Source organism: Protopterus annectens, chromosome 6.part0 (assembly GCF_019279795.1).
Source record: "Protopterus annectens isolate FY-2018-M chromosome 6.part0, PAN1.0, whole genome shotgun sequence".
In the NCBI taxonomy this organism is placed as follows: Eukaryota; Metazoa; Chordata; order Ceratodontiformes; family Protopteridae; genus Protopterus; species Protopterus annectens.
The window spans coordinates 229,342,664-229,368,563 of NC_056737.1; positions in this window are offsets into that span (position 1 = coordinate 229,342,664).

The following is a 25,900-nucleotide window of genomic DNA, read 5'->3' on the forward strand; positions in this document are numbered from 1 at the left end:
AATTACATCATGGATCCCCGCCCATCATCATTCATTCCAAAAACCTTGAATGAGCACGTTAAAAACCTATGCTTTACAAACAACTACTACATAAAAGACAGTGTTTAATACCTAAGTACTAGGAAATGTTACACTCTAAACAATACCTAGTGCAGCATTATCATTAATTATTTTTTAAAAAAACATAATTAAACTTAAATTCATAAGATATGTCCAAATTGATACAACACTTTTTAATATACCTAACCTATGCTTCCAATTAAAATACCTAACCATATCATAAACTTAAAAAATATATGCTAAAATGAAATATCTTTAAAACTTAAATGCGTTTAAAAATTAATTAAATAATTAATCTCCACCTCTCACTGATAGATACATTGTGGGTGATTTTTACACGCTATGTTTCATAAATCCAACACCTGTAAAAATAATAAATATATTTAACAATGCTTCCAGGTCTACCTTGCCAAGCTTTTAAGCTGCAACAAACACTTAATTGAACAGGAGTCATTAAGTCCAGGATACCTGTATGCATTTAATTTAATTTGCCTGAATAACTCCAGTTCTTCCAATTTCAAGCCATCAGGCCCCCCTCTAATATCATGTAACACACAATCTATTACTAGATATTTAAATGTATGGTCCTTTTCTATCAAAAAGTGTTTTGCTAAAGCATTATCCTGCTTCTCTTTACTAATAGCATACTGATGTTCATAGATGCGTTCATGGAATCTACGTTCCATTTTGCCTGTATAATAGGCAGGGCATTGTTGGCATTTGGTAAGGTAGATAGCATACTTTGAGTTACAATTGAATTTATTTCTTATTCTATATATTGTGTCATTAATGTTGAAAGATGTTGCCACTTCTATGTACTTGCAAAATCTACAAGATTCACATTTATACATTCACAGGTGTCTTGACTTTCTAGTAATTTTAGACTCCAGCAATTTTTTTTAAATTAGGGCCCCTCTTGAAAATGATTTTAGGAGAACTCCCTACTTTCTGGAATAATTCAAGGTCACTTTCTACTAAGTCCCAATTTATCCTTGAGTGAGTTCATGACATACATAAGGTGTTTTGGAAGGAATCTGACACTAATATTTTTGGCAATACTGAGACACAAGAACGTGAAAATAAAATCATACTTAGAAGACCCAGCACCTTTGTTCCATTAAGCCATCCCACTATAGATGTTTTCATGCAGCTTTGTGAAATAGAGGTAGAACAATATAGACTGAAAGAGAAAGGACAACATTTCTATAATTTAAGTTATCAAGAAAGGCTAGCATTGAATGAAATTCAAAGAAGGAGGAGCATAGTGGTGAAAGCAGCAGACAAAGGAGGAGCTGTAATTGTGATGGATTCAGTAAGATATGACAACAAGATGAAGGAAATGCTAAGTGATAGAGCAATCTATCAAAGAGTATCAAAGAAGGATGTTAATAAAATAATAGTGAATGTAAATGATGGCATCTATGAAAAGTTAATGAATAGAACTATCACAAAAGAATTGTATGATTATTTTTTACACACAGCATCCGAAGATACCTAACATAAATGGGTTACCCAAGGTCCACAAGAATTTTATGGATCCACCTTTAAGGACAACTGTCAATGGAGAAAGATGGGTGACTGAACCCATTTCTATATATGTGGAAGAGGAATTGAAGAGATTACTACCACATGCAAGAACAGTTGTGAAAGATTCTGAAGGTTTTTTAAAATGTCTTTATGAAAGCACAACAATGAGGAAAACTTACAAAGGTATCATAATGGCAACTCTGGATGTGAATAGCCTGTTTACATCAATACCAAACAAATATGGAATAGAAGCAGTTAGCCAATTTGGACTTAAATATAACACCAATGATAATATAAACTTGATATGTAGTCTTTTAGATGAAATACTGTCTAACAATATCTTTGTGCATGGGAATGAATATTATTGGCAGAAATCTGGAGTGGCCATGGGAACCCCATGCACCAACAGTTATGCCAACATAGTGTTGGCACAATGGGAGGAAAAATGGTGCTTGGATACCCTCAATAGCTGGAATAACAACATAGTTGTATACAAACATTTTGTTGATGACATCTTTATTTTATGGGAAAGCGATGAACACTCTCTCAGAAGTTTTGAGTCTTTCCTGGGTAACACCACATCTTTTTTAAGATTTGAATTGAATTTTTCTGACACTACCATCAATTTCCTTGATATCCAACTGACATTGGATCATGTACATGGGATAGATACGTCTATGCACAGGAAGACAACATGACATGCTCCATAGGACCAGTATGTACCCAAAGCATATTTTTAAAAATATAGCAGAGAATCAAGTGAAACGTATATCAAAACTATGTACTAAAGATGAAGCTTTTGAAAAAGAAAAGGAAAGGCTTATTGATAACTTTATGGAAAGAGGATATAATAAAGATGAAGTCATAAAATCATGAATAGAATATCAGACTTACGAACTGGCAAAGGAAGACCATATTTTTCCAATTGGTTGAGTAAGGAAGAAGATGAGAAGGAAAATAAGATGAGATTTTGTCTTGCATATGGCAGCGACAATGCATTCATACTAGAGACCATAAAAAAGAACTGGTCTGTTTTGACTTCAGATAAGAACCTTAGGAGCATTGTAGGGGAGACACCCAGTTTTTCCTTTAAGAATAGGAAAAATCTGAAAAGGCTCTTATAGCATGGGAATCGTCAAAACTTGGAGACAGAACGTTCACCCACGAATAAAGAAGGCACCTATAAATGTGGATTTTGCAAAGCATGTCAACATATTAAAACGGATAATTTATTTATACATCCAACATCTAAGAAGGAATACAGGTTCAAAGGGTTTGCGAATTGCAAGAGAAAAAATGTGATTTATATTGCTCAGTGCCAACGCTGCCCATTCTTCTATGTAGGGAAAACAAATAGAATGTTCAAGGAGCATATCCTGAGACACTAACAGGACATTAGAAACCAAGTAAATATGAATGCTTTATAAGGTCATATTAAAGTTAATGGAGACCGCACTTTTAAATTTATGGTCATAAGCAGGCTAGTAGAAACAATACAAGGAGGAGATCTGGCCAACTATACTGAAACTGAGGAAACAAAATGGATTATGAACTTTAGAGCGGACCGAGAAACCTGAATTAAATGAAATTGTACCGCTCAAACCCATCTTGAAAGGAAGGGCTCTAAAGAAATAATGCACATGCATTAATCCCATGCTATTTCACTTTAAAAACTCCAAGCTTTTAGCTAATACTAAGTAAACAGAACATGCACTCTGAATGAGGGCTGTGTCCATACACCAAAACTTTATTGGTTGATTGAATGAATGAGCTGCAGGAAGCTCTTTTTAAATGAAAGGAAGCTGCTTTTTTCTTTAGGATTTGATAAAGATTTAACAACCGAAAGCACTTATCAGACAGCAGCAGCAGGATTACTTTTCATTTTGTTAATAAAGGAACTGATTTTAACATTTTACTTCAGCTTGGGTGGCAGCAGCAGGTTTGCTTTCTACATTTACTTGGTTTCCACGCGTACTGCCTTTGGTGGTGAGCTCAGTGAATCTTTTTGTTTCTGTTAAAATAAAACATGGTATCAACAATCCATCCACATGCTGTGGGAATAGAACCCACAGCCTTCTGGATCAAAAGCAAGTATGCTACCTGTTGTGCTACTAACAATGCTTTTAAATATTTAGCACAATAGTGATATCATTTGCTAAACAACAGCTGCACACTGTATTCAGATTTAACATGAGCAGCAGTAAGCCTCTCTTCCCTTGAGGCTCACAATTCCATGAAAAATTTTCTTGACTATAGCTCTCTACCAATCAGGGACAAATCTACAAATAATCAGGGACAGTCAGGGACACTTTTAAAATATTAACACTATTATCTTAGGACACTGACAGAATAAAATAATGTGAATTAATATACAGCTTCTGAAGTAAAAGAAGTCCATAACTCTAACTATTGTCATTATTTCTTAAGTGCAATTCACCCCTTTTCTCCAAAAGTCACAGGTTTTAGGAGGAATTAAGAGTGACAGAGCTAAAATATGAGTCAAAATTGGGGACAGTTGAGAGGTATGCACTTGACACTTAACTCCTTGAAAATCTACCTGAAACTCAGCTCCTTGAAACTCATTTTTTTTAACAGCTTGGTGGTTGTGGTAGATCAGGCTCTTGTTTTCTGTAACTAAGGTGCAGGGTTTGAGTCTTAGCTTATCTCTACATAGGGCATTTTACACACAGACACGCACATGCACGCACACACACGCACGCACTCACGCACGCACGCACACACACGCACCCACCTCTTACTTGCTGAAGAAGAACAATCTGTCCAGGAGTGAGACTGCAGAAGTAGCAACACAAGACTATTCTTCTTGTATTTAATTTTGTACATGTGGAAAGGAAGAATAAGTGACCTGTGCAATGTTCTTTAGGAATGCCTTTAAAACAGAAACATCATTTTTTTGTACTTAAAAAGTAAATGTGGTAGTCTCTCGGCAAGCAGGCCCCCCTCACAGCCTGTGGGCCCTAGGTGACTACTTTGGTTATCTAGTGCTGAATCCAGTTCTGCTTAGATATGTTACCAATACATGTGGCTCCATATAAATTGCAGAAGGAATCAGTTCTGGGCACACTGTAGATGCTGCGAAGAGCACTTCTGGCTTATATCAAAGATTGCTACAATACTAATTTCATGAACTTTAATTATACTCTGTCTTAGGGAGTCCATTCCCTTCATGGTATTAGAAACCCAAAAGACTTGGAGAAATTAAACAGCAAGCTGGCTAAGTTATATTAAGTCAGAACATTTACTGCAAAGTGGTAAAGAGAAATCTGGCTGAAAAACAAAAGCACCTCAGTACTGCAGCCCGTATCAAGTTATTTGGGGTTATAACATTACAAAATAATAATAACTATTTGGGGACTTTTGGTATAGCAGTAGCAGTGTAAGAGCTGCTTTAAGTAACACTGTACAGGAAATTGTAAATAAAAACAAAAAAAAATAAAATATCTATTTATTTAACATTTGTTTACTGGGAAAGTCCGACTGCGTCAGGAACCTATTTTCAGTGGAGGCCCAGGGAGAAAAGCTCCACATGATATATGAAAGTTAAGACAATTTATATGAACAAGATAAAAAAACAGGTATTAAAGGACACATTAATATTAACTGAATACTAAATAAGTACAGAGAGGTAGATGCAATAATAAATACAAAATAAGTACAAAGAGAAAGAGGTAGGTAATGTAATAAAATGTGTACTAAATTAAAGTGAAGTGGTAGATTGCAAACTTTTATATATATACATCAGGTAGGAGTAAGGTAAAGCATGAGGATCAGAACAATTAGATGCTAGTAGATGCTTAGAAGGATGGGAAAGTTAAGGGTGTAGAAATATGGAAAGTCTGTTAGTCCAATATGCTAGTGGTTAGTAGATGAAATTCCTGTTTTAGGGATAGAAAGGAAAGCTCCTAGAGAGTGAATGGAGTTTACCTGTTAGGGAAAGAGCAGGGGAAGGTCTGATGACAAAGAAAATGTTTTTTTAGGGTGTGTTTGAAGTTGTTAAAGCTCTCAATGGTAGTAATGTCTGTTGGCAGAAAGTTCCAGAGCTTGGCAGTGGCGTGTGAGTATAGGCACTGTCCAGCTCTTCTGTTTGGAATGTAGACTGTTAGAAGTTGTTTGTTTTCAAAGCGGAGGGCTCTTGTTGGTATGCAGGGTTTTAGGACAGATTTGAGGGCTGGGCAGCTATCAGGTGTATATATCATTTTATGTGCAGAAGATAGCTGTACTAGGCTTAGGTGTTATGTAAGTTCGAGCCAATTTATTTCTTTCAGAGCTAGGCAGTGGTGAGAACGGTAGGGGGTAACCTGTGGTGAAGTTGGCATTTTTATGGTAGCAGGATTGGAGCTTGTTTTTAAGAGAAGATTGTAAATTGGTGTAAAAGGAGGCTGCATATAAGAGTGAGGGAAGCAAATAGGTGTTAGTGAGGGTTTTTCTGGTGGAGCTATCCAAGAAAGTTTGTCTGTAGAGTGTTCCTAGTTTGATGTGTGTTTTGCAATGCTATTGCAGACATGGTATTCCAAAGTTATTTTGTTATCTTTGGTTACACCTAGAAGCTTAGCTGTGGGAACTGTTTCAATTTCTGTGTTATCCTGTGAGAATATTTTAAAGTCAGATGAGATTGTTTTCTTTTGAGAAAAGCAGGAGTTTTTTTTTTTTTTTTTTAGGATTTAAAAGTAGCTGGGCTTCTCTCAGCCATGTCTCTATTGAGTTGAAGGTGGCTTGGTTGAGTTGCTGGAGTTGTTGTATGTTACTGGAGGAGGAAATTATGATAGTGTAATCTGCATATTGGATAATGAAGCTAAGGCATGTTGAGGTATGAAGGTTGTTGGTGAAAACATTTAAGAGTAAGGGTCCAAGTATAGACCCTTGTGGTACCCCAGTTATATTGGTCTGATGCTGGGATAATTTATTTTGCCATTTGATGCACTGTTGGCAGTTGGATAGGTAGCTTGCAAACCATTAGAAGGATGGTGGGGTGCAGCCTATAATGGATAACTGATAAAGAAGTTTGTTGTGGAACACTGTTTCAAATACCTGTGATAGGTCTAGTAGTAAGACAGAAGTGATATTACCAGAGTCAATGGATTTGGATAATGTCCATGAAGGAGATTAGGGCAGTGCTGGTGCCGTGTGATGGGCAAAAACCATGTTGGGTAGGGGTAATTAGTTTGTTTTGGATGAGGCAGTACAACAGTTGCTCATGTATGCATTTTTCCAGGAGTTTGGAAAGAGGAGAGAGGATGGAGATTGGTTGATAATTGGATAGTTCAATGGAATTGCCTCCTTTATGTAAAGGGGTGGTGTTAGACTTTTTCCAGAGGTTGGGAACAATGAACTCTGCTATAGAGCAATTTATAAGGATACTGACAGGATATGCTATGCTTCTGCAACAAGTTTTAAGTGTTCGGGGGGAGGTTGTCAGGTGAGAGGGAGCATGGTTTTAGTTTTTGAAGTAGTTTTTGAATGAGAGCGGTAGGGACAAGTTTAAGAGACAAGGGGTCCAGAAGATGTAGTACTGGTTTGTTGGGAATGTAAAGGGGTTTTTTTGTTTGTGCTGGAGTCTTGAGATAAGGGTAGAGGGGGATCAGAGATGGAGCTTGAGGTAGTTCTGGAGGTGGGATTTGTTAACAGTTTGCTGATACTGTTTACAAAGTGAGAGTTAAACAGGTTGGCTATCTCTGAGGGAGTTTTGTCAGGGTATGGTGATGGAGTTTGTTTAGAGCCTGGCATAAGCAGGTTTGAGATGTGTTTCCAAAATTGTTTTAGGTTGTTTTTGTGGTTTGCCAATTGATTGGAAAAGTGTGTTTTTTATCTAAGTTCATTAGTTTTTTTGCTTTATTTCATAGATATTTGTATTTGATTAAGCTGGCATCAGATTTGTTATTGTGCCATTCGTTCCATGCTTTATCTCTATCTTGTAGAAGTTGTTTGGTATCTTTTTGTTAGCCAGTGAGCATGGGTAGTTTATTCTTTTGGTGAGGAGAGTAGGATAGGCTGTCAAGGGTGTTTAGAAATATATTGTTGAAGTATTCAAGGGTGTCTTCTAGTGGTACTGTTTTAAGTGGGTTCCAGTTAGTGTGTTTTAGGATTTTGTTAAACTTTTGCTGGTCAAAGTTTCTAACATTTCTGGTAGTTTTGTATGTGTGGGTTCTTGTAGTTTGTGGCGTGGATCTATATATGAATATGGGTAGGTGGTCACTAAGAGTATTGGGTAGAGTGTAGGGAGTAGAGTATTTGTCTGGAATTGAAACAAATATCCAGTCAAGAGTTGCACCTAGGGTATGGTTGTTATGTATATGGGTGGCACTGGTAATGAGCTGGTTATAACCATAGAGGTTTATACTATTAGTAGGGGAGTCAATCATCAGATCCTGCCAGTTAATGTTGAAATCTCCCATAATTATAGTCTCATTACTGATGTTTTCAGACATCCTTGAGAGAATATCTTCCATAGTTTGGTGGTTTGCACAGGGTTATATATAGACCAACAATGCATAGTTGTTTTGTTTTGTTAATTTGTAGAGTTCCAATCAGAACGTCAGTATTGTTAAAAGTTGGTACTTCTTTAGGGAAAGGTGAGATTGTGATGGAGTTGGGTAAGATTAAGGCTATCCCACCACCTTTTTTGTTGGTTCTATCTTTTCTGAGTATATTATAGCCTGGAGGTGTTATTTCAGTATCATGAATATAGGGTTTTAGCCATGTTTTCAGTGATTACTAGGATATCTGGGGTGTACTGACTTGACCAAGTATGAAATTCTACGGTTTTGTTACAGATACTCACGTGTTTAGTGTTGCTAGAAGAATAGTTTTAGTGTTTAGGCTTTTAGCAGAGGAAGCTGTAGTTGGGGGCCCTGGGTTAGGGTGGATGTCCTCACACAGAGACAGAGTGTGCTGTTTGGAGAGGTAATGTTTGAGGTATTGGGTAGATTTATTGTTGTGGACTATTATGTAGCAGGTAGGTTTACTAGTGATTGTGTCTGGAAGGATTTGTAGTTTTGAGAGATACATAAAGTGATATTGAATTAGGCTGGCTGATATGTTACTAAAGCTTTTTTGTGGTGTTGTCATGATGTAGAGGAAGAGTAGTGTGTGTAACTGTTGCAGGGGTTGGGGAATTGTTTGGGGAGGTGATGTAGATTAGGAGACTGATATATAATGCTAGAATCAGGTTAGGGAGATGGTAGCACAATTTTGGTAACATGTAATTTTGAGTTCTAAAAGGTAGGGGTTGTGGACTGGGCAGTAGAGTGCAAATTGTAAAGCTTTAAGGTGGAGCTGGTCTAGTAATGGGTGGGGTTGTGGTGTTGACTGGATGTATAGAGGCAGGATTGTTTGTAATTGGACAACAGGCTTTAGGGGTTGAGTAATTGTGGTTATTAATCTAGGGAAAGCAGGGTTGGGTGGGAATGGGGGTAGGGTAGGGGACCGGAATGAGCCTGAGGGAAGCAAAGGTGAATGGATTGGGTTGAGCAGAGCCCAGAGGTAAGCACAGTCCAGAAACACTCAGTTAAAAACTCTTTAACAGAAAAAGGCTTAGTACAGTTAAAAGTAAGAGAGTTTTTATTGTGTAGTACTATCAGGTAAGAAAAGTCTTAAAACAGTCTAATTTGTCCAGCATTTAATAGACATAATTTTGTTGAAAATAACAGAGAGTCTTAATATTCATAAGATTAAGGATTCTTAAGATTAAGAAATAGGGGGGGTTCCTTGCTGCCGAGCTACTTTACAGCGTACCAACTTGCTAGAGAGTAGATAATGCCATAAATAAGTCTATTTTAAAACATAAAACTAAGCAAACATACTTTGTAGATAAAAAGAGAGATGCTGCAAGGTGAGAGATAGCAGAGCTGTATGTCAAGTGAATTTTGTTGCAACCAGTTATTCAGCGTGTAGGGCTTTAAACAGTATACTGGCAGTATGGATAGGAAAAGACAAAGCTAGACTGAGTTTGCAGATAAAAAGAGAGGAGCTGCAAGGTGAGAGATAGCAGAGCTGTATGTTAAGCGATTTTTGTTGCAACTAGTTATTCAGTGTGTAGGGCTTTAAACAGTATGCTGGCAGTATGGACAGGAAAAGACAAAGTTTGGCTAATAGTTTGCAGATAAAAAGAGAGATTCTGCAAGGTGAGAGATAGCAGAGCTGCATGTTGAGCAATTTTTGTTGCAACCAGTTATTCAGTGTGCATGGCTTTAAACAGTACGTTGGCAGTATGGATAGGAAAAGACAAAGCTTGACTAATAGTATGCAGATACAAAGAGAGATGCTGCAAGGTGAGAGATAGCAGAGCTGTATATTGAGTGATTTTTGTTGCAACCAGTTATTCAGTGTGTACTGCTTTAAACAGTACACTGGCAATATGGATTGAAAAAGACAAAGCTTGGCTGATAGAGAGCAAGCTGAGGGAACCCAGTTAAGGAGTCAGCAGCAAGGAAGAAAAAAGTTTGAAAATACCATTAATTGCATGCAGATCATTACACAAACTCTGCTTATCAGCCCCAAAGGAACAAAGAATGTGGAAAGATTCAGGAAAAAAAAGAGGAAACACCACTTTAATACAGAAAACAGTTGCTTATAGTATGGAGCAATGGTGGGAAATCAGCAAAAGAGTACAGATGCAGAACTATACAGATAATTTGGGAAAAAAGACAGGCCAGATTTATGAGAAGATATGTAATATCAGTAATGTATTGACCAAATACTTCTCCTCCAATAATAAAAGAATGCAATAATTACAGGATGTTGTGCCTAGACAGACGGATGTTTAAACTTCCTAGAAGCATACAAGGTGACTGATGAAGACTAGATCAAAATAAACATTGAAAACAAGGATTCTCAAAAGTATTCCTGCACCTGGACAGAGAACTAGCAAAAAAGAGAGAGAGAGAGAGAAAGAGAGACAGAGAGAGAGATGTTTAGATCATTTAACAGTTACAAAATGTTACACCAAACCAGCTGCCAAAGATGAGTGCTAGCTTAATGCAAATAAAAACATACAAAGGGTAGCCTCTCAAAAGAAAAGAATAAAAGAAATGTAGACAGTATTTCAAGTAAAAGCTATAGCTTACCATACATGGAATGCAAAACTAAAATAAAACCAAGGAAGGAAATAACACATGGAAACATGACTATATTGATTAAGTAGATATAACAAAGATTGATTTGCAGTAAATAAATTTAGTTTCATTGGATGTCAATGGATTAGTAAATATAAAAAATAATAACGATGGAGAATGAAGCACAGAAGAACAAATTAAGATAAACAAAGTTTTTTTCAGTGGAGCAGCCCTTTATTTTTAAGAATAAACTAAGTGGAACTGAACAAGAATGCTTAGCTTTGTACACCTGGATTTATACAGGGAAAGAAGCAGTAAAAAAATCTCTTTATAGCAGAATATCAAGTTTTGTCTAACCTGGTTATTTCAGATGTTTTGCAGAATCTCCATTGAACACAGAAGAAAACAAATAATGGTAGATGCCTTTCTTAGGATGCTAGATATGAAGGTGAAGGCAGATAGGTAAAGGTGCCTGACTGGTGTTGTAGATGACAGAGACAAGAACAGATCCTCAAGACTGCTGGGAAGCTGCAATAGTTAGGAAGACAGATGCTACTGCCCATCAAGGAAAGGGGGCTAGAGATGTGCAGCTATAGTGTGGGACATCAGCTGAAACTGCGCATAAAGCTGTAAGGGCTGTACCGAGGTAATTTAAAAACCTGGGCAAATCCCTCCTCCAGCACTGAGAGGAGAAAAAAGTCCTCCACTAGGTAAAACACTGTTACGTTTCTACATAATAGCACTTTGCTCTGTCTGAAAAAACTTACAGAAACTCCACTAGCTTCTAGCTACATTTGCTAAATTATTTACATTGCAAGCAAATCATTTAAGTAGCCATGTTCACAGCTTCGGCTGCTTGGAATAGCTGCTGTTATTGCCTGCAACTGTAAGGTCAGATCAATACTTGTGTCCAGCAAATACACCACTGACTCAGGATCAATCACCAATGTTTTACAGTATCTATAATTCCCAATAACAGTTTACAAGTAGGATAGCCCATGCACACTTTGTCCCACCCTAGTTACACTTTTGTCTGTAGACATTTAGCATTTCTGGTAGTGCTGCCTGTGCATAGCCAAGCTAGGCTGGAATATCTTGATACTTATGCAGAGCTCAGGACTTCTGATTTATTGTGGGACAGGAAATCCACTTGGAGGGATATTTGTCTGGTTTAGTATGTTCCTCCAACATGTCTTATGTATGTTACAAGCAAGGTTCAAGTCCTTGAATCAGGTGGTTCTGATGGTATTTGTTTTGTGGAAATTGCTTGTTTCATTACTTGCGGAACCCATGACTGCATTGTACACTCATATCCTTAACTTCACTATTCCATTACTTGTGGAACATCTGCATCTGCCTGCATTGTACAGTCATATCACTAACTGTACTATTTCATTACTTATGGCACCTGTGCCTGCATTCTTCAGTCATAGCTCTAACTAATTCCATTACTTATGTCTGCACTGTACAGTCATATCACTAATTGTACTGTTCCATTATTTGTGGCACACGTGCATGCATTGTGCAGTCATATTTATTTATTTATTTAATTAATTAATTAATTAATTAATTAATTAATTAATTAATTAATTGCAGTTTATTGACTGGGAAAGTCCACTGGGGCATACAGAGCCTGTTTTCAGTGGAGGTCTGGGAGAAAAACTCCTCAGTGCAAGAAAAAAGGAAAAATTATATACATTTATCAAGCAAACAAATTGGCTAACGAAGTTGTAAATACAGTTAGCAATACAGAGGCCTAACAAATAGCATTGACAGGTTTGGTAAAGACAGCATAGAAAATTTTTGGTAAACATAGCAAACATAGAAAATTAAATATATTGGTAACATGCAATTACCAATCAATATCCCTAACTAGTTCCATTACTTGTGGCTCCAGTGCCTGCACTGTAGTCATATCCCTAAATGCACTGTTCCATTACTTGTGGCACATGTGCCTGCACTGTACAGTCATATCCCTAAATGCACTGTTCCATTACTTGGGCTACTTGGGTCTGCGCTGTACAGTCATATCCCTAAATGCGCTGTTCCATTATTTGTGGAACCTGTGCCTGCACTGTACAGTCATATCCCTAAATACACTGTTCTATTACTTGTGGCACCTGTGCCTGCACTGTACAGACATATTCCTAAATGCACTGTTCCATTACTTGTGGAACCTGTGCCTGCACTGTAGTCATATCCCTAAATGCACTGTTCCATTACTTGTGGCACATGTGCCTGCACTGTACAGTCATATCCCTAAATGCACTGTTCCATTACTTGGGCTACTTGGGCCTGCGCTGTACAGTCATATCCCTAAATGCGCTGTTCCATTATTTGTGGAACCTGTGCCTGCACTGTACAGTCATATCCCTAAATGTACTGTTCTATTACTTGTGGCACCTGTGCCTGCACTGTACGGTCATATCCCTAAATGCACTGTTCTATTACTTGTGGCACCTGTGCCTGCACTGTACAGTCATATCCCTAAATGCACTGTTCCATTACTTGTGGCACCTGTGCCTGCACTGTACAGTCATATCCCTAAATGCATTATCCCATTACTAGTGGCACCCATGCCAACAATGTTCAAATGCATTTAATACAGTACACGATCCTTCCATTAAATGTGCACAGGCAATGCTGCATTGCCAAGTACTACTCATGTGCATTTTTATCTTACAGCACTTTTCAACTGTAATTAGTACTTTTAGTTGTGTTTTTTTTTCATTATACTATAGGGTTCTATTACTACATTGTCAAGTACTGTTCATTGTGCCTTTCAATAAAGTCCGTATAGGCTACAAATTTTGGCTCCTGTGCCTGTATCACTCAGTCCTACATTTCTGGTTTGGTCTATTGCATTGTATTGCTATAGTATATTGTAACATGTCCTCTAACCTGTTTTTAGTGCCTTGTTAAGTCACACTCCTCAAGTCTGCTCTTACTGCCTTGTGTCATCAGCACATCAGTTCTATGTCACCCTCCCTTCAATTTTCAAGCATTGGGTACCTTAGTGAAGTGTAGCAACTGCCTCATGCTCACTGACAACCCCTTATTGATACCAAACAGGATCCACCTGTGAGAGCTGTAAGCACCTAGACTGGAGGCTACCATCCCATTACACACAGTTATCAATCACAACATTCTATCACACAACAACAATCAAAGACAAATACTAAGCTCTCAAATGCTGAGGTACTGAAAAGATCCCTTCAAAAGCCTACTAAGCAATACATCAGTAGACAAAGACCTCAGCATCATAGCGACAACTTACCACTTACCAACATCCACTGTTTCTTCTCCAAATAAGGGTTGTTAGGGCTGCTTGCCCAACCCCTTAAAGCCACCACAATCTACTGCTACACACAACAATGCTGTAGTCATAGGTGACTCCATAATCATACACACAGATGTCCCACTCAATAGGATGAGCAAAGACAGAGTGACAGGTAACAGTCTTTCAAGTGTGAGAAGTAATTATGTCACTAGGACTAGTAGACCCCCTTTACCTCAAGTATGCATATAAACTAGTCACTGCCCATATGAGCATGAACAATCTTGGATGTATCACCCTGGGGAAGATGAAGAGAGACATTGTTGAACTATCAAGTTATTTATCTAAGGCTGAGAAGCAAGTGGTCTTAGGCAGCATTTGGCATTATGTTGGGGGCCGTGCATTCACCTTCGCGCAGGAGGACATTTTTTGCAGCATTTGGCATTACCACAAATTATTCCAAAATGATTAATTACAGAGGACCTATCAGGAAGATGTATATCCATATTTATCTCATCTCATCTGAGTGATGCCTCCAGGTGCATTTTCAGTAAACTCCTACTGATGCCTCTAGGAATCAAATATTACAAAACCATGCTATGTACAAGGTTGTAAAAGATTCCATCTTATAGTTTACACAATAGCGAACTCAACTGAATTAATATTTGACATCTATCTAGTGCAGGTAAATAGATATTAACTGTTGTTTTTATGATATTAATTTATATAAATATATTTTTTTCTAAATATCTTAACAACCAAGTAACATAGACAGAACTCATTAGCCTCATATGAAAGCTATCAGATGAATAAAATGTTGCTGACAGTAAGTGTGTAACTTGAGTGGGTGCTGAGATATTGTAAGTTGTTTACAAAATATTACAAATGCAATAGTTACTGTGTTTACTATGACTTATACAATTCATAATTTGATTCTGTCAAAAGGCTTAGGCTCCACCCATTGGAAGTTACAGTGCAAACTTACTGAGCCCCATTGGAGTAAATGAGTAATCCCCATCTCCATACCCTTGCAGTAAATCTAGCAAGATACTGACCCTCAACTCCTACACATCCTAGTTTCAATAGACAAGTCAATTTACTACATCATACCAAACTGTAGAACTATTTCTATGTCTCCAATTGGCCATGACCTACTTCAAAAAACTAGAGTCCCTAACTATTGAACCCAGCCCTACAACCTTGGGGGATTTCTACTACCCACTGATAAACTGGAAAACACACATCACATGCTACAAGTATGCACATAACATTATTAATTTATAACATTATTAATGCTAATTCCCTCTACCAGTTGGTACCCTCTCCTACAAGGCAATCCAGTTTCTCTGACTTAGCTCTCACTAACAAGATGCCAGTCTGCTCTACCCTAAAGTCTTCCCCTCATTTCAACTCTGACCACCACACCATTACTTGTTCCTTAATAATCCACCCTAAGACTGCATCAAACCCCACTATATACTCCAAGGAAAACCTTCTACAACAACCTACACTCACCTTAACCTCAGTTTTGAAGCATGTCTTCCAATCCAGCATACACATGGCACCACATTTAACAATAAGGCCCAGTAGTGGAGCACTGATATAAGCATACTGTACAACAAAAGGCCACATATTCTCACACTAAGTAATAAACTAAACCTCCCTAATTCTGTAAGTGAGCTCAAAAAGGTCTACAAACACCTCAGTTATAAGACCAAAACTTGTTATGACTTCAGTATTGCTACCTCTTCCAAAAACAACCAAAATACATGCATTACATACTGGTTAACTCACAGTAATCCAAACTCTAATACTCATATTAATTTATATTGCTTTACATAGCTAATCTCCCAACCTACTCATACAAAAAACTCTCACACATCTAATACTCTTATTGACTAGGTACTTGTATCTAAATCCTTCCAAATATCATAACCCTAAAACCCTACCAAACACCCTGAGCAATCACGCCCCTATAAAAGTGCTTAGGTTCACTCCCCACTTCTCAAAACCTCCTACATTTATCACTTGTCACAAACTCTCTAACTTCCATCTAGAAACCTTTAATACCCTCCCCTCTAAATTAAACTGGAAATTCCTTACCCAACTCCCACTAGAAGAAGCAGTCTTAGCTTTCAACTGCACCTTCCTTAGCATCTTAGACTCACGTGCTCCCCCTCACAAAGTCCGAATTAAGTCCACCATATCTCCATGGCTTTCAAAAGCCACTCGTACCCTTATGATAACTACAGACAAATTATGGAAAAACTGGTCACAAACTAAGCTCCCTGCAGACTTGCAAAAATATAAAGAACTCAGAAATCTGACCAAAAAAAACCACATAAACAAAGATAAAAAGGACTTCTATAACAAACCTCCCACAGCCCTAAAATCTAATCCTAAAAAATTCTGGAACTCTATTAACCAAATATTATGGTAATCTTAGCTCCCCCAATCCATGCCCAGACAAGACATCTGAAGAAACTGCCACTATTTTCAATCCCTATTTTATCAATTCAATATCTAAGCTACTGAACCTTAACCCAAACTCCTCTACTACTAACATCTCCAACTTCTCTGAACCAACTCCTAATACTATCTCCTCAAATACCTTCTCCCTCAAACTTGTGCCTACTAGCTACATCAAAACTCTACTCTCTAAATTAAAACCATGCTCAGCATCAGCTGACAATATACCTTCCACTTTTCTTCTACTAGCAGCTGACTCTCTTGCTCTCCCTGTATCTATCCTAATTAATCGCTCTATCTCTGAATCTAAAGTCCTTTCCATTTGGAAACAATGCTACACTCTACCTATACACAAAGGAGGTAACTCCTCTGATATCTCCAACTTTAGACCTATCACTATCCTCTCCCCTCTCTCTAAAGTACTAGAAAAATGTATGCATAAACAAGTTATGTATTATCTAATACAGGAAAATCTGCTTACACCCACTCAACACGGCTTCAGACCCAAACATAGCACCACCACAGCTCTATTATCCTTCCTCAACATTGTCTTTATAGTCATGGATGACCATAAACATATTTCTTGCCTATTCTTGGACTTCTCAAAAGCTTTTGACACTGTTTCACACTCTCTTCTGCTGCACAAACTGCATAACCTCAACTTCCCTGATACTGTTGCATGGTTCTCCAGCTACCTCACTGATAGATGTCAATCAGTGAGATGCCACTCTGCACTCTCCCCTCCTCTCCCTGTAAAAATGGGTGTACCTCAAGGGTCTATCCTAGGGCCTTTACTTTTTAATATATTTACTAATCAGCTCTATACCTCCTGTCCTCTGTCATCTTTAGTGCAATACGCAGATGACTCTACAGGCATCACCACAGCCAAGTCTCCCTCTAAGTTCTTCTCAGCTACTCAGGCATCTTTTAAATTAGTTGAAACATGGCTCTCCAACAACCAGCTCATCTTTAACCCTAAAAAAACAAAGCTGTTACTCTTCCTACCTAAAAAGTTCAACAATATTAAACCCTCCTTCTCCATACAGTCCCTTAATAACACTCCCATTCAGGTAGAATCCAGCACTAAGCTCTTAGGCATAACCATTGATGATCAGCTTAAATTTGATTTGCATGTTAATAACTGTATCAAAAAGACTCATTCAAAACTAGGGCTCCTTTACCGTAAGAAGAAATTCCTTACCTCTGAAGCCAAGATTACTCTCTCTCTCTTACCTACCTTCTACCCAGTCTAATGTACAATTCTCAAATTCTCACAAATCTTAACTCAGCACTCCCGACCAAACTTGAATCTACCTACAACAAGGTGGATAGATTTGCTGCCCAACAAACCTACAAATCCCATCACTGTCTCTCTCTAAAACACCTAAACTGGCTTCAATTACCCCACCAGCTGCTTCTTCTCTCTCAGCTCCAGATCATCCATTCTATCCTATACCAGTCTTCCTACTGCCCAGCGCTATCCCCTCTCATCTCCCATTATTCTCCCTCCAGACCTCTCCGATGCTCTAACCAAGACCTACTACAAGTCTACAAACCCAAGTCTAAATTTGGACACAACATGTACAGCTATCACCCCACCATTGCTTGTAATAGGCTCCCACTAGAAATCAGGATGCTTACACATTCTAAACAATTTAAAACAGCCACCAAAGAGCACTTTAAAGGTCACTGGTCCTACAACTGCACTCTCTCTCCTTAACATCCCCTACTTCTCATACCTTAATCTACTTTCTGCCCTTAACTCACTCTTCTCACTAGCTTTCTCTAATCTTCCTTGACTACTCTTTCTACTGTCCTCTAAAATCTACTAAGAAAAATCACCTCAGAGAAACATTCTGTTGTACTTGTCTCGCCTTAATGCAACTACATTATGATCAAACTGGGTTTTTGTAACCACTTACCCCAAAAACTATATTCATCTTAATGACATATTTCTTTTTATACATCTTCAAATAGTTTTGCTATACTCCTGATTACTGTCACTGTATAACATTGTATTGCTACTTGATGCCTTGTAATAATCCTGTAACACTGCTGTTGAATGCTAATTTATAATGAAAACTGTATAATATGTTGGAGCTTTTCTCCCCGGGCCTCCACTGAAAAAGGTCTCTTCAGCTCAGTCAGACAATCCCGGTCAACAAATGTAAAATAAATAAATAAAATAAAATAAATTAACTGAGTTAGGAATCTCAGAAGTAACACTTAACAATACATGGAGCTCACCTCAAATGGCACCACCTAGTCCAACAGTGAAAACATTGCTAGCATACTTGCAACAAATTAGTTTTCAGCTTATCCTAACTCTCCACTCCTTCTTTTCTTCCTTTACCACTCAAACCTGCCTCCTCTTGAAATAGTATCTAAACAGTTCCAAAATGTGTTCCCCAAAACCAAAACACTAACTGCAGCAGTCCAGATGATGTACCAGGCTATCTCCTAGTAAGTTCCAAACACAGTCCAACCAATTCACTTTTAAACTTATTTAGTGTTAGCCTTTCCTCCAGACTGAGCCTTGGAGAATGGCCACAGTGGCAATGCTACACAAAGATAACTCCACCACTGACCTAGGAACTATACATCAATTAATCTGACCAACACTGCTTAAATAAATATATAGACAGCTTACAATCTCTTGACCCAAACCATTTTGGATTTGTTAAATCTGGGTCATGTTAGGTAACTGAAGTACTGAAGGACAGTACAAATTGCATACTTAGACCTGGCATAGACCTTCTGTACTATCCAGCATTCTGTTATTACTGATGAACTCAGCAAGTTACATATTAAATTATTTAACCCTACATAATCCACTAGCTAGCCAAGTGGTTTAAAGAGACAATTCATACAAGTCATGGTTGTTGGCATACTCTCCTCTTAATAGCTAGTCACCACTGATATCTCACAGGGTTCACACTGGGTTCATTCCTCTTCAGCATGTACTTTGCAGATGTTCAATCTGTTGTCAGGGGTTTCTGACATACAAAATTTGCTGATGACTGTAAGCTCAGTGCAGTCATAAACTCTGTAGCATTTCTTACAAGACAGACTAAGCTGCACTAATTCCTTTAGTCAAGACCATGGACTCAGGCTAAATGAAAATAAATAAATAAATAAATAAGAAGACACCATCATTCGAGACCTAGGCACATTCATGGACAATGAACTCTTTTGGTCAGCACACAGTAACTATCATTATGAAATCCTACCTGGCCCAACTATTACTAAAGACACTGTATATCCTTCAGATACAAATTATTATCTACTGCTTCCTACTCAAACACATAATATCTGGTCTATGTTCACCTATCAAACGTCATATTCATTGAACACAAACCCTCAAGGCTTCTTTTAATCGAAAGACCAATTCATCATAAAGATTTCCATTGAACGATGACAGCTGGCCAACATAAAGGAAGAGCAATGGAGTACTTACTTACCTGTAACTTAGGTATAAGAAAACCTGCTATTCCAACCAGTGTAGTGAGACGTCGGAAGTAATTTATATAATTAGTAGGGGGGCACAGCCCCCCACAACAGGAAGATTTGGTGAACACCAGATACTCATTATATGGGGGGCTGTGCCCCCCATACCCCACTAATTTTATATATATATATATATATATATATATATATATATATATATATATATATATATATATATATATATATATATACCAACTCCAAGGTTGCACTACACTGGAGAAAGTGCAGGTTTCCTTACACGTAAATTACTGGTAAGTACTGCGTTGAGCTTCATGTTGGCCAACTATGATCATTCAGTATAAATTTTTATGATCATAAGGCCATTAGATTAAAGGAAGCTTTCAGGGCTTGGCTCGATGAATGGCCATTCAGTGGGTAAACATAGACTCAATAATATAATACAGTACCCTCTTTGGCATGTACCTATCAAAATATATTACATAACATGAGAATACACAATGATTCCTGACCAAAAAACTCAGGTATGAGCTCCATAATCTACATAGAGTACCAAAAGCTTTACCACTGTACTCTGTATCCTAAAGACTCTTAAGCAGCAACCTCTGCTTCACATATAAGGCAACAAAGGGCCCAATCCTACCAGTCTGCTTACATATTAAAAACAAAAACAATAATGCCACTGGCACCAACTCCAAGGACCTAACTCTATATTGAGATAATAAAAGAGGTGGGATAGAAACCTGTACGAGAAGATCCCTTACTTAGGGAATACGTTCCTGCTCCATGTCAAAGAAAAACGATCATGCCAATCAAACTGATGCTATTATAAGACAACAATTTTGTTTAGGGCCCTGTCTGCTGAAATTCTGGAGTGCCACAAGGGTCTATCTTAAGACATCAGTAGTATAAATACCAGCTCAAGTCTCCTCTAAAATGAGCCTACTAGCCTAGTGGGACTAACCTGGTCAACAAAGGATAACTAAATAAAATAAAATAAATAAATCATCTCTTTTCTGTGATTACTAACTAGATGTGTCATTATACAAGAGTCTCAAGCTCCGATCAGGTAAACCAGGGACACAACAATGTTGTTTAATTCAGCCAACCTTTAATTTGTCCTACTCAAAACTTTTATCATGTCACCTTCCATATTACATGCTTATAACCCCATAAATACAGTTCTGAAATGGAGACACTTAGGGTTACCAGTAAATACAAATATATTTCTTACATCATGCTGAAACTGTCATAATGTGCATTCTCAATAAGCTCATTGCAAAGTACAGCATCATCCAGCTTTTGACTCATGAAACAGTGAAACATTGTATATAAAGTTATGTTACCCAAACTGTTCTATGCTGCAAAAAAACTTTGCAATTTGTCAAAATATACATTTACTTGCTGAAAAATGTTTACAGAAGTATATGCAAATTTGTTTCCAGGTAAGTTTCTTCTATTCAACAGTGCACTGTCCTTATAGATTAGAATAGACCTTGCACACATGTTGGAATACTCCCAATTTCATTTTGCCTAAAAAAGTCATCTATGCCTGTGGCCTGACATGCAGAACTTACTAATATAGTACAAAACTCATGCCCTGGCAAAGCGTAGTTAGGAAGACAATTAAGAAAACAGGAAATAGATCACAGAATTACTCACTATTATTGGAAAAGAACAGCCTCCCTTAACAACATTGTAAAATGAGGAAAGGCAACAACAGGAACCTGAATCAAGGACCAACAATGAAAACCAAGAGAATTTATTCACACGAACCGTCCCCACTAAGCGCTTTCACCTAAAAAGGCATCCTCAGAGTCGGTTAGAACATCACAATCAACATATATATACATGATTAGAACTTATTGAACAATGACATCACATTTTAAATGCACCAATGAGCCCAAGCACTGCCTCAACACAATTAAAGATACAAAACCCATTCTAGTATAGTTCTGAAAAATGTTAAAAAAAAAATTGAAACACAAAATAAATCACAACAATTAACTGCATACTATGACTTGTACATATGCACATACACTTATATATAAAAATAAATTAATATAAAATACATATATCTCAGCCTGTAGACCTTGAAAAGTGATGACTCTGTTAAACTCTTAACAACTCTGTTAAACTCTTAACAACATACAAAGCACCCTTAATTCTTATTTATTTCAAAGATCAAAACTACTGAATTTAGAATAAAAGCAGTAAAGCATGCAACATAAAGTAAACTCATTAATATCTAGATGGTCCTTTGCCAATGTGGCTCAGCTGTCCCTCATATTGCAAAATGTCCATGATTTTTCCTTTTTATTTATTTATTTATTTATTGCTCTGTCCCTCATAAAATGTTCTGAATTTCTGATTTTCTGGTAAATCACTGAGGATTACAGTCAGATGATGATGTGAAATATTTGAGTTCATAATTATTACTTCTAACACTCTAATTATTATTTAAGACATAGGCAAATATACATTTTTATAAAAGAAAAACCATGTAAACGTGTTCACATTTATACAATTATCATCAATCTAACATTATATCAATTGATCAATTTCTGGGTTCCCTTAAACCTGACTTCTCCTCCAAAACATTATTCTGCATGTATTGTTCCCACAATTTCCATTTTTCAATGTAATTTGCTTCTACCCTATTCTAAAGATCCCACTTCCCAGTTATGTTATCTCTGTTATAATATGCAATAATTAAAATAAAGTCGGTTTACACTTTGATTTCCATTTTCTAGCAATTGCTTTTTTGGCAGCCACCAGAATTAAAATTAACAAGGCCTTACTATGTCTAGACAGTTCAGATCCTATATTCCGGCTCACAAAAATCATGTCCTTAGTTACATTTGCCCACCCAATATTTCTGACATAGTGTTTTGTAGGGACTAGTCTGCCAATTCATTTCACTCCCAAAACATATGTTTCCATTTATCTTTTTCTTCCCAATCACACCTCCAAAATTGCCATCTACCTGTGGAAAAAACTTTGGAGTCTACTTGGGGGTATAAAATACCAAGGCAAACACTTCCAAGCAAAAATTCTGAATCTTCCACACGTTGTTGTATATTTGGGAGCCATACATCTATCCTTCATGTGTTCCCTCATGAACTGTTTATCCAGTATCTCTCCAAAATCTTTTCTAACCTCCTCTAATTGATTCCTGTACTTACAGTACAATATTTTATATGCCCTACTAATTATCCATTTTTAATAGCATCTTCTGTTCTAGATTCAAATAAAAACTCTAAAGAGAAGGTCTTTCACTTAGGATTCCTCTAGCCCTTTATCTTTGCCTATACACTGATATAAATCCCTGATAGGGAAGGCAGTTTCATAATTTATTACTGTGCACAAAATGCATGTTGATGCAAAATGTGTGTAGCACACCCGCAAGTGTAGCTGAAGTAGATATGGGTTCCTTCTTACCTGACTCTGGTGGCACCCCTTCTTTAGGCCAAACACTCCAAGGTGGCAAGTGATAACAGATTTTATTCTAGGTGACACTTTAGTTTTAAAGGGCAATAGCAAAATAAACAAATTATTTCAACAGTCACCAGTTAGCAGTAAGGCAGAGTGAGATATGCATGTAATGAACCATACATTTACCCCTCTTCCCCGGAACTCAACAGAAGAGATCTTGACATTCAAACATGCAGACGAAGGCAATATCAGTGAGCAGTAAAGCTTTTATAATGCAGCAATACAAACACAGAAAAAAATGCAATGTCATTGAGGGAGAAAAAAAAAGGGTTATAATACAACAGTACAGATATGAAAAAGATGCAATGTCATTGAGCAATAAAGTGTCTTTAAGGCAACAGTACTAACACCCTCTATCCCCTAGATCAAGCTAAACAGACCAACTATGAGACACTCTATTGTACCCTGTTCACTGGCCACTGACTACTTACAGTCCTACTGCCGGCATGATGGGGCCCAAGGTTGGAGCTCATATGGATCCCAGCTATTTGTAATCCAGAAAGCGTTTGGGGTGGGGAATCCACAATTTTATAAAAGTATAAAAAAATGATGGCCAAAAGCCTCTCACCACTCCGTCGAGAATATCCCAGTGAGCAGGCACAGCAGTTCCTCCGACGAGAAAAATGGAAAATCACCCGCCAGAACTCTGATAGTCATCTATGGCATCTCTGCACCAGGCCCAAGGGAACTCCTTTTCTTGCTGAAACATATGCAGGCGTGGAACTACTGGTTTCAGAACTTCTCTCCTGAATCCACAAAATACCATCCTCCAGGATTTCAGCAAGAGACAGACACAAACTGCTACCTCACTTCTCTGTCCCAAAACACTGAAGAAAAAAAATCCAGTCATGCTGCAAGGCCCTTTTCCCTTCAGCTAGCCTTTCAGTTTTCCCTCCTGCAGCTAGTGTTCCAGTCTCCTCTCTTTCACTTTCGAAATTCTTTTATATTCCTGAGAAGGACCTCCATCTTGTGGTATAATGGAAAACTGCGGTCTATTATTTCTACAATGAAATACAGTGGGAGCTACATGTATTATTCTAATAATTTTTTTAAGTGATTTAGAATGTTGTTGTTGTGTCTTTCGGCTTTTCCCGGTTAGGGGTCGCCACAGCGGAACTCCGGTCCGCTAATGATTGGTAGTTGATTTTTACATGCCGAGATACCAGCCCTGATGCACAACCTTCAACGAAGGTACGCCCATTCACGCATGTCTCCACGCAGAAGACGCTCTAGCTGAGAATCGAACCGGACAGCGTCTTACTGTGAGGAGACAACGCTACCGCAGCACCACCACCGTGGTTTTAAGTGAATTAGAATAATATTTAAAAAATTGTCCTGCTTTTGGTCCTTTGTCCCTCCCTTCCCATTGTTTTTGGCTTTGTTCTGAATCTTGAGAAAAGACGTTGATAAGTATGATGCTACATGATACATAGATAAGCTTTTATTTACTAAACTTAAGTGGTATCATTGATGTATAACAGAGTGTTCTCCTTAAGTAACTGCTACTGTAACTAGCTGCCAACATTTTTACTCAAGCTTGTATCTGTGCTCATTTTATTTATTTGTATTTACACTTTGATGACTGGGTTAGCCTTACTAGTCCAATGGTCTCTTCTTTTCAGGGATAACCCAAAGTAGTATTCATAGTGACTAGGGAAAGGTTGAACCTGGCACCAGGGAACGTCTTCTACTCTTTGGGCCACTCAGTTGTGCCAGAGGGCTGTTGCTAGAGATTCAATTCATTCAGAAATGTAATGCAACAAAGCTTTTGCAGTGAGCATAATTTCTGTGGAAAATGTGGACACATAAGTCATACAGTTGTGGCTTCGGGTGCTTGGCAACAACAGTATTGATGTCAGTGATATAGGAGAACATGTCAGAAGTCAAGACAATGTAGTGTGGAAGTTGAAAGGTTGTTTGCAGGAAAAAAAATGAACAAGGTGGAGCTGAAAAAATAGAAAAGGAGACATGAAGGAGGAGCATATCTGGCTGGTGGAGTAGATGTCTTTAAGGATATGCTGTGTATGAGGGCAGCAAGCAGTGTGGGAAAAGAACACACAGAAGAAGAGAATGAATAAGAAGTTTTGCAGTTAAAAGACTGACATATGCAGCAGTGTCTGCAGTGAACAAACAGTAGAAATTATAAAACAAAGGAGACAATGTTCAGTAGAATGTGGAACAGGGTCCAGCAGTTACAAGACCAGTGGTAAGAATTAAATTAAAAATGAAGAAAACCCATTGATAGGTACTTTATTTCTGACAATGTTATTTCACCACTGGGATTTAAAGTAACATACATTAGAGCCTAATACTTTTAGAGGCTGAATCATTTTGTAAAGTGATCTTCAAAACTTTTTGTTAGCAGAATAATTTATAAATGAATGTGAAAAAGAATATTTTAAGAGTACATGGAATGAGTATATTTGCTAGTATGTAAATATACAAGTTAAAATAAAAATATTTAGAACTACAGACACAGATGAAAACTAATTAAAAATATACTTTGTAAAAAGTATGTCATAAAGTGTATGAGATA